Genomic DNA, 9444 nt, shown 5'->3' with positions numbered 1-9444 from the left:
GGACGACTTCGTTTGAACACAGCTCTTTTTCTCTTTATTTTTTCTCTCCTCAACCGCTCCCCGCTAACGCTCTAACCAACACTCCCCCTTCCGGTAACGACCCGCCTTCCTGTTTTTCTTCTCCAATCACATGTAAGCAACCTAAGAATATTTCAGGTCGTATTAAACAGAGTATAATTAAGGTAACTAACATAAAAGAATATAATGCATGAATATAAAATGATAATAATTAACAATTTAACAAAAGCTTACATTCTTCCCTCTCCCTCCAGAGAAATGTCCTCATTTCTACTTTGAACACGTAACGTGGAAGCCAGGTTACAACAAACTAACATTGCACGAGGAGGGGGGGGGGGGGGGATGTGTAAAACAAAAACCCATCAGAAACATACAATCACATCAGAACAAAGTCTTTGAAACGCGAAGGAAGTTTAACTTGGCGGTGGCCTGGGCGTGAAGAGGAACCGGTGTTTGAACCCAGTGCTGCAGGCAGAACGGTAGGCCTCTGGTCCACAGATGAGGGAACAGGTAAGTCTGTATCAGTCGGCCGAGGCCTTTCCAATGGGGCCAGACAAGGTGATAAAGGGCCAGGCAGGCATCTCTTCCGGGTCACTGAAGACCTGGAGGGCTGGAAAGGTAGAGCACCTGATAACGCTGATAGGGCCAGGGGTGGATGAGGTGTGTGACCCACAGGTGCTGATGAAGTACCCAAAGGTACGGTCTTTACATCAGGGTAATAAGGACGCAATCGGTTGTAGTGGACTGTTTGGACTTTATCAGGTGGATCCAAAAGATACTTGATCTTGTACGTCACGCCAGATTCCTCTTCCGTCGATCCAAGACACTCCAGAATCACAAAAGGTCCCTCCAGTGTGGAGACAGCTTTTGATGTGAAGTTGTAGGGTCAGCTGCCACTTTCTGGAATGGTGAGGTTGCTGTCACTGTCTTCATGGGTGCTCTCTGATGTGGGACAGGATTGCGTCGAGCATCACACGGCACACACTTCTTGCACCACTGATAAATATCCCGAGACATGAATGGCCAGTAGGACAATACCTGAGCACGTTGCAGAACCTTCTCCGCTGACAAATGGCCTGCCACCAGATTACCATGGAGCAGCTTGAAGACGTCTTCCTGCAACTCTTGAGGTATGATAACCTGATAGACTGCTGACTTGGATGTTCGGTTATGAACTTTCCTACAGAGCAGCTCGTTGTGAAAGGTGAGCCTTCCGTATTCACGCCAGAGTGACTTCTCTGCAGCGGGTCTGTTTTTCATCCTCCAGAGTGGGGGTTTGTAGCCTTTGGTCTTCCATCTGATGACCTCCGCCAGGATCGGGTCCTGCTGTTGCTTCTCCTGCAGCTCCAATCCACTGGTGGAAAGCTGGAAAGTCGATGAGGGGCATCCTTCGGACTGGTTTGGGACCGGCTGATGGGGTATTGGTTCTGGTTCCGGCTGAAGATCGGCGGTGCACACATAGCTGGGTTTTGTGACGACATGAAATGGTAGCGGGACGACAGAAGGGTTTCCAGTGGTGGCAGGCGGACTTGTTACCTGTGGCCGCCTCAATAATGAGTCTGCATTCTGATGCCGATATCCTTCTCTGTGGATCACAGTCCACTCAAATGGATCTAATTCCAGGGCCCAACGTGCACGCCGACCAGTCCTGTCACTGTCGATGGGGATTCTTCTCAGGCCCAAGAGGGGTTTGTGATCTGTAATGATGACAAAAGGTTGCTTGTAGAGATAATGCCGAAAATGTCTGACAGACCAGACGATCGCCCACAGCTCTCTGTCATATGTCGACCATTTCCTCTCTGCCTTGGTGAGGACATGGCTGGCATAGGCAACGACCACTTCCCTCTCCTCACGCTTCTGAGCTAACACTGCCCCAATGGCAGAGCAGGTGGCATCTGTGTATAGTTGAAACGGCTGGGCAAAGTTTGGGAAGGCCATTACAGGAGGACGTGACAGAGCTTGTTTCAAATAAGCGAATGCTTCTTCACAAGCTAGTGTCCACAGGAAGGGTGTATTCTTCTCTGTCAGTCCATGCAACGGTACTGCATGATGTGCAAAATTCTTAATGAACTTTCTGTAATAGGAACAAAGTCCGAGAAAGGCTCTCACTTCAATTGGAGTGTGAGGAGTGGGCCAATCTTTCACACTTTGTACGTTCTTGGGGTCCGGCTTTACACCGTCCTTTGAGACGATGTGCCCAAGGAAGAGTACATTGTCCTTGGCAAGGTAGCATTTGGCAGGGTTTAACTTCAAGCCGCTACACTGGAATCTGCAGAAGACTTCCTCCAAGTGCTGGAGATGTTCTTCAAAGGATTGGCTAAAGATCAAGACATCATCCAAATAGACTAGGCATGTCTGCCATGGGAGGCCACGGAGAACCATCTCCATCAGCCTTTGAAACGTCGCTGGGGCGTTGGTCAATCCCATTGGCATCACTTTGAAGTGATAGAGTCCACTCCCTGTCGTGAAAGCGGTCTTCTCGCGATCCTCCTCTTTCATTTCCACCTGCCAGTATCCGTGCTGGAGGTCCATGGTGGAAAACCAAGCGGAACCTGAGAGCGCATCCAAATCATCGTCCACTCTTGGCAGAGGATGTGAATCTTTGATGGTTACAGCGTTAAGTTTTCTATAATCTAAACAGAAACGCCAAGATCCATTCTTCTTGCGGACCAGAACGACAGGCGCGGCCCAAGGACTGTAGCTCTCTTCGATGACGTCTGCTTTCAGAAGCTTGTCGACTTGGAGCTGGATTTCCTGTCGCTGGTCTGGTGTCACCCGGTACGCTCTCTGCTTGATTGGTGATGCATCACCTGTGCGAATGCGATGCTTGATGATACCTGTTCTACCTTGGTCGTCTTGGTGTTTGCTGAACACGACGGAGTACTTAGACAGTAAGGCTTTTAGTGACTGAGCTTGGGTTGGAGTCAGACAGGTTTCATCGATCTCAACAGGAGGAGCAGTCATGTCAGAAACATGCGAAGCAGCACAGCGTGACTCTTCTACAGCTACAGTGTCAATAGATGAGATGGAATGAAACTCACCAAGGTGTTGACCGACATGCAGCTCGATGTTTTCTTCGGTCGTGTTTAGAACACGAACAACAGTCATTCCATTCTGTACTTCGCTGAGAGTATGGGCCACGACAACTTCAGACGAAGGGTTGGGTATTAGGACTCCAACATAGTCGGTTGGTACTGGAGATGCGGCTGTCGCACCCGCAACACATGCGGTGATGATGGTTTCACTCCGAGCAGGAATACAGGCACGTGACATCACGAAGACGTTGCAGCAGGCAGCTACTTCGTGGTTCTTAGGGAGTAGAGGGAGATTCATGTCCCAGAGTATCAGTTGGCCTTTGCTGACATCTAGCAGGGCATGGTGCTGATTTAGGAAGTCCCATCCTAAGATCACAGAATGATGAGCTCCTCTGATGACCTGAAAGTCGTGCTGCAATAGTTCCCTTCCTAAGCGGATGCCTAATGACAAAATCCCCAATGTGTCCAAGCATTGACCATTGACAGAGCGAGCCAAAGTGAAGGATGTCTTCATTGGGCGCTTCTTCAGTGCTGGATGTGATACTCTGAAATCCTCACTGATGATGGAAATTGTGGACCCAGTGTCAAGGAGAGCATCTACTTCAATGCCTTCCACAATGGAAAGGATGTTGGGGGACACAGTTTCAGAGTGAATATACTTCTTATTGTCTTGATTGTCAGTTTCCAGGTTGTCGGCAGGGGGCGCTAATTCACAAGCTGAGGTCTGCCCCTCAACATCAGCTATTGGGCGTTTCCCTGTTGCGTTGATCGGGAAGTGCCGGATGGCACTCGCCTATCAGGAGACTGGAAGTGAACACTGCGTCTGGTTGATAGGTCTCCTTCCCTCTCCCTCCGAGACAGCGAGCTGTAGTGCTTCCTGTATGGCCGATCGGACTTGGACTGGTAGTCACCGCAGTCACCGCAGTCACCTTGCGATGTACTATCCGCAGAATCATTGCGCCTGGCATCCCTCTGAGAGTCCCAGTTGCGTCTGCCTGGGGAATGCCGTTGCTGGCGTTCATGCACAGAGGGGCCCCAGTCAGGTCCGCGTGGAGAATGGTGGCGATGCCGTACACCATCAGAGATCCAGTCATGTCTGCTGCGCCGGAACTCAGGAGAGTCTGGACGGTGTCTGCGATAGAACTCCGGACTTCGACCGTAGCCCCTGTCAGGTGAGTAGCAGTTTCTGGACTGGAGTGGACCACCATGGCCGGATAGAGAACGGCGGTGTGCACCACCGAGGGGATCACCAGACGCAGAAGATCGATTGGCCCAGTGGTCAAAGCGCTGGCCGCGGTAGGTGTCCCTCTCCTGTAGCTGGTGGACGTCACTCTGTAGGCCACTCACTTTAACTGTCAGTCGTTCCATTGCTTCTAGGAGCTTAATAGAAGCAGTATCAGAACATGTCACTGACACCTGGTCCATAGTCCGCATAGGTGGGTATGAAGCATGAAGGTTCAGTGCCGCACGTGCTCTCTCACAGCGGCCAGCAACAACGAGGGCCTCGTCAAGGTCACCCGCTCCCATCTCGTGGATCTTTGCTTGCAGGGCAGGATCCAATCCAGCCACGAAGCGGCGAAACTTCTCCCCTTCCTGTGCTACGCGGCCGTAGTCAGGGAAGGCCTCCATAACGAGGCGGGTGACGTCAGCACTGTACACTTCCAAGCTCTCACCAGGCTTGCGGGGGCGGGCATTTATATGGGTTTGGAAAAATGGCAGGGACAGGCTAGGACCAAAAACATCCTGGAGCCTCTTCTTGACAGCCTTGTAGTCCTCCTTGACTGCGGGGGAAAGGCTATCCCAGTACAGAAATGCAGCCTCAGCTAATTTTGTCGGTAAAACTGAAGCCAGTACAGATGACATTTCAGCGGCTGGTCGGTTATACATGGCTTGCATCGACACCTCAAAACGCCGAGACCAGCTAGTAAAAGACACGGTCCCATCACCTTTAAAAGCTGGTGGTAAATCAATGTTGAGGCGGCCCAGCTGAGTAATATTCGCAGCAGCCATAGAAGCAGCAGTGGAATGAGCCACTTCAGGGGGTTGACTAACGGAAGCCTCAGTATCGTACATAGCGAGCTCAAAACTATGACTAATGATGGAAACAATGGCCAAGAAGAAGGTAGGAAAAAAAATCCAAATTGCATGAAGCCTCAAAATCTCATCCAAATTAGCGATTAGCAGCAGCCATTCGGTAGAGCGCAAAATCCATGTGGCTAGCAGTACGACAATTAGCACGAAAAAATCGTAGCAAAAGAGTCAAGGAGCCACACAAAACATACCAACACCGCTGCCACCAATGTAAGTTGAGGGGTTCGCAGGTTTTGAATGGATTGCTGTACGTCTAGAATGGGCAAAAGGAGAGGACGACTTCGTTTGAACACAGCTCTTTTTCTCTTTATTTTTTTCTCTCCTCAACCACTCCCCGCTAACGCTCTAACCAACACTCCCCCTTCCGGTAACGACCCGCCTTCCTGTTTTTCTTCTCCAATCACATGTAAGCAACCTAAGAATATTTCAGGACGTATTAAACAGAGTATAATTAAGGTAACTAACATAAAAGAATATAATGCATGAATATAAAATGATAATAATTAACAATTTAACAAAAGCTTACACAAGTCAAGTCCAACTTTATTGTCAACTTTATTGTCTGTGTAACATACAGCACAGATGAAATTTCCTCCTTCTTTAACAGACAAGAGGAGCCGCTGCGGGTGCCCTCATCGCCATCAAAAGAACACGTAACATAAAATGACAAAATAATACAACACAACACATAAAACAGATGACAGTCGTTTCATCTTAACCACTTTTCCTCCATTCACTTTGTTGTTTGAAGCAGTAATAGATGAAAGAGGTGTGGTTGTTCGTCTCTGTGTGCCCTGTGATTGGCTGGCAACCAATTCAGGGTGTCCCCCGCCTGCTGCCCGAAGACAGCTGGGATAGGCTCCAGCACCCCCCGCTACCCTAGTGAGGATCAAGCGGCTCGGAAGGTGAATGAATGAATGAATGAATGAATCAAAGTGTTTAGTCACATGCTAAACTACATGCAAGCTATGCTTGCTATTCTTTCTCTTTCTACGTCAAACCAGTCAAAATAATGCATTTTTTAAATGGGAAATGTATTTTAGAATCCAAACCTGGGTCACCACAGGTCAATCAGGGCCTCTGTGTTTTTCCCCTCCTATTTGTTGTGTGCTTGTTCGTGTGTTTATTGAACATAGACACAGATAACAGAAAATATTTTAGTATCAAGTAAAACACTTTAAAAGCAGAAAAAAACTAATGGTCATAATTAAGCACTGCTACATGTTTACAAGAGGAGTAGGAAGAAGTAAAGAATTTATCTACTCCTAGTCCTTGTTTGTGTGCATTTTCACTTGTTTCATATTAATACCATAATGGGTTATTCATGGGCGGCCCGGTAGTCCAGTGGTTAGCACGTCGACTTCACAGTGCAATTCCAGCTCCGGCCTCCCTGTGTGGAGTTTGCATGTTCTCCCCAGGCCTGCGTGGGTTTTCTCCGGGTACTCCGGTTTCCTTCCACGTTCCAAAGACATGCATGGCAGGCTGACTGAACACGCTAAAAATTGTCACTAGGTGTGAGTGTGAGTGTGCATGGTTGTTCTTCTCTGTGTGCCCTTCGATTGGCTGGCAACCAGTCCAGGGTGTCCCCTGCCTACTGCAGGACTGCTGGGATAGGCTCCAGCACCCCCCGCGACCCTAGTGAGGATTAAGCGGCTTGGAAAATGGATGGATGGATGGATGGATGGATGAGCAAATCGAGCAAAAAAAGGCATTTAAGCAATTTACCACAAAAGGAAGCAAAGGGAAACCCATTGATTATGATTACATTTACACAAAATATTGGGTGAGTATTTAATGCAATTTTCTGGATTATACATACATACAGGTATATACACACATACATACACACACATATATATACACGCACACACACACACCCCCACACATTATATATATATATATATATATATATATATATATATATATATATATATATATATATATATATATATATATATTCATTCATTCATTCATCTTCCGTACCGCTCGATCCTCACTAGGGTCGCGGGGGGTGCTGGAGCCCATCCCAGCCGTCTCCGGGCAGTAGGCGGGGGACACCCTGAATCGGTTGCCAGCCAATCGCAGGGCACACATAGACGAACAACCATCCACGCTCACACTCACACCTAGGGACAATTTAGAGTGTTCAATCAGCCTGCCATGCATATTTTTGGAATGTGGGAGGAAACCGGAGCACCCGGAGAAAACCCACGCAGGCCCGGGGAGAACATGCAAACTCCACACAGGGAGGCCGGAGCTGGAATCGAACCCGGCACCTCTGCACTGTGAAGCCGACGTGCTAACCACTGGACTACCGGGCCGCCCTATATATATATATATATATATATATATATACGAGCGGCTGGATAGCTCAGTTGGTAAGGCATCGGTTTGGCATACGGGAGACGGTGGTTCGAATCCCGCTTGGGGCAAAAAAAAAAAATGAGCACATAACACCATCCAGTGTGGGTCCTTGGGCAAGATCCTTCACGCTAATGCCTACCTCATACAATGATGAGAGACAATAAAACGAATGACATGCCGGCTCAGACGTCGCCCGGCCAAACAAGGTCTGCGTCAGGTGCTGGGGAACCAGAGCACCTTGATGAAAAATGGGCTACTGGAACAAAGCGGAGATGGGCGAGATGCGATAACATGGCTCTGTTGGAATGCTACTACTCAAGCAACCCTAGTCAGAGGGGTTACATGCAGAGAATGTGGGCTAAATGGTTACTTCGAAACCCACAGTCACGGTTGACCGCGAAACAACTAGTAGCTCAGTGTTCCAACATCCACAAACGGCAACTGCTGTCACAACTTGAGATTGATGAGGTACAACGCAGGTTCCATGGTGAAGGGCCCCAGGCTGCCAGATCAGAGGAGGAGGTCATACAAGAGATTGGGACGCAAGCCCCAATGAATGCAGATGATGAGATTGGGTGGCCAGCCCCAATGAATGAAATGCTGAGCGAGGCAGCAACTGACCTGAAAGTTAAGATCATGGCGAGAATGAAAGCTGGGCAACCTAGAAACCGATTACAACGGCTATGTGAAGTACCATCTGAAAGTCTCATAGAAAGTGTGAATGCAGCACTGAGGGCGATCCCTACCGTAACGATCACAGAAACCAATGAGCTGATGTACGCTTCAGCATCAGTGATCCTGGAGACTCTGGGCTATAAGAGCAACCATGGAAGCCATGAGATACGTTACCCACCATGGAAAAGACGGTTGGAGGCTAAGGCCCAGAGAGGTGTGATGAAAAGACCGACACCCGAGAGGTACATCCAGATGACCATACCTGAAGCACTCGAAACTGCCAATCAAAGGCTCCAAGCCTTGTCCAGTCGCCTAAAGCGGTACACGAAAGAGAATGAGGCCAGACGAATAAACAGGCTGTTCGCAACACAACCTGCGAAAGTGTACGCTCAGTGGCAGGGTCCTAACAACAGAGCTGACCCACCAAGACTGGAAACTGAAAGGTACTGGAAAGGCATATGGGAGAAGGAGGTTGCACATAACAGCAGTGCACAATGGCTGGTGACCCTGAGAGAGGAGCACAACAACCTCCCTGAACAGAACCCAGTTACCATAACAGTGGCAGACATACAGGAAAGAGTCTCAGATATGAAGAACTGGACAGCACCAGGCCCAGACATGGTCCACACCTACTGGCTAAAGAAACTCACAGCACTCCATGAGCGCCTAGCAGCACAAATGAACCAGCTGCTGAGGGATGGGACTCACCCAGAATGGCTAACCGAAGGGCGAACGATCCTGATCATGAAGGATCCCTCGAAGGGTGCAGCCCCATCCAACTATCGGCCAATAACCTGTCTCTCCACAACATGGAAGCTCATGTCAGGCATCATTGCGGCTAAGATAAGTGGACACATGGATCAATACATGAACGAAGCACAGAAGGGCATTGGTAGAGATACCAGAGGAGCCAAACATCAGCTCCTGGTTGACAGAACAGTCGCACAAGACTGCAGGTCCCGACATACCAACCTGTGCACGGCTTGGATTGATTACAAGAAAGCCTATGACTCGATGCCACATACATGGATCACTGAATGCTTGGAGTTGTATAAGGTGAACAGGACCCTAAGAGCCTTCGTTGCGAACTCGATGAGGATGTGGAAAACCACACTTGAAGCCAATGGCAAGCCACTTACCCAAGTGTCCATCAAATGTGGCATATAGCAAGGTGATGCACTCTCCCCACTGCTGTTCTGCATAGGACTGAACCCCCTAAGCCAAGTAATCACCAAGACAGGCTATGGATACCGACTCAGAA

General features: G+C 48.9%; 1 protein-coding gene across 2 annotated transcripts in view; it reads left to right on the top strand.

Moving 5' to 3' along the window:
* The window catches only part of si:dkey-191g9.5 (rap1 GTPase-GDP dissociation stimulator 1), a 214079-nt gene that overhangs the window by 153757 nt on the left and 50878 nt on the right, over positions 1-9444 (top strand). The gene's annotated exons all lie outside the window — the stretch shown is intronic.

This window comes from Hippocampus zosterae, chromosome 11 (assembly GCF_025434085.1).
Source record: "Hippocampus zosterae strain Florida chromosome 11, ASM2543408v3, whole genome shotgun sequence".
In the NCBI taxonomy this organism is placed as follows: domain Eukaryota; kingdom Metazoa; phylum Chordata; class Actinopteri; order Syngnathiformes; family Syngnathidae; genus Hippocampus; species Hippocampus zosterae.
This window is presented reverse-complemented; position numbering and strand designations above follow the sequence as displayed.